Raw genomic sequence first — 1,242 nt, forward strand, 5'->3', positions numbered from 1 at the left:
GATTAACTTACTAGAAAAATGAGAATAGATGCGCTTATAGAGAAAATTCAACCTAAATTCCTAGTAAATTTCTATGAATTTCAGAGAAATTCACTATGAATTTAGGTTAAACTTTTCTCTATTAGGGCATCTATTTTCACTTTGAGAGGAGCTCAACAAGGCAGAGAGGGAAGGGCTTATAAACCGGTGTGAGCCCCCTTCGGTTGGCGAGGTGGGACTAAACTCTGCCCGCAACGAGGATCAACCCTTTAGTCCCGGTTTGTGGCACAAACCGGGACTAATTGTCATGGGCCAGGGGCGAGGAGCAAAATTATAAACTTTCTGTTAGTGCCATTAGTTTTAGAAAGTTGAAAGTTGAAAGTTGGCATGGGCCAGGGACTAATGGTCATGGTATTACAAGGGTCGAACCATAAGACATGAAAGCATTTCAAATGAACTCTGAAAAAGTTGAAAGTTGGCATGGTATCATAATTTCACCCACATAGCATGTGCATGTACAAAACGGACAATGGTAGCATGTTCGTGTGTTACAAAGTTGGCATGGTATCATCATAATAGTTGGGGGAGAAATTCTTCACTTTTTCTTCGCTTGTGTCATTTGCTTATTGCGCCGTAACCATGGATAATCTTCATTGTTTATCAGGATGCTTGGGTCAACCTTGACATTGAAGGGAGGAATTTCATGAAACTTTTCATAATCTTCAGACATGTCTGTCTTGCCGTCCACTCACAGGATGTCCCTTTTTCCTGAAAGAACTATGTGGGGCTTTGGCTCATCGTATGATGTATTCGCTTCCTTATCTTTTCTTTTTCTCGGTTTGGTAGACATGTCCTTCACATAGATAACATGTGCCACATCATTGGTTAGGACGAACGGTTTGTCAGTATACCCAAGATTTTTCAGATCCACTATTGTCATTCCGTACTGTGGGTCTACCTGTACCCCGCCGCCTGACAGATTGACCCATTTGCACTTAAACAAAGGGACCTTAAAATCAGGTCCGTAGTCAAGTTCCCATATGTCCACTATGTAACCATAATATGTGTCCTTTTCTCTCTCGGTTGCTGCATCAAAGCGGACACCGCTGTTTTGGTTGGTGGTCTTTTGATCTTGGGCGATCATGTAAAATGTATTCCCATTTATCTCGTATCCTTTGTAAGTCAATACAGTCAAAGATGGTCCCCTGGACAACAAGTACAACTCATCACAAACAGTGTTGTCACCTCTGAGACGTGTTTCCA

Source organism: Triticum urartu, chromosome 2 (genome assembly GCF_003073215.2).
Source record: "Triticum urartu cultivar G1812 chromosome 2, Tu2.1, whole genome shotgun sequence".
In the NCBI taxonomy this organism is placed as follows: Eukaryota; Viridiplantae; Streptophyta; class Magnoliopsida; order Poales; family Poaceae; genus Triticum; species Triticum urartu.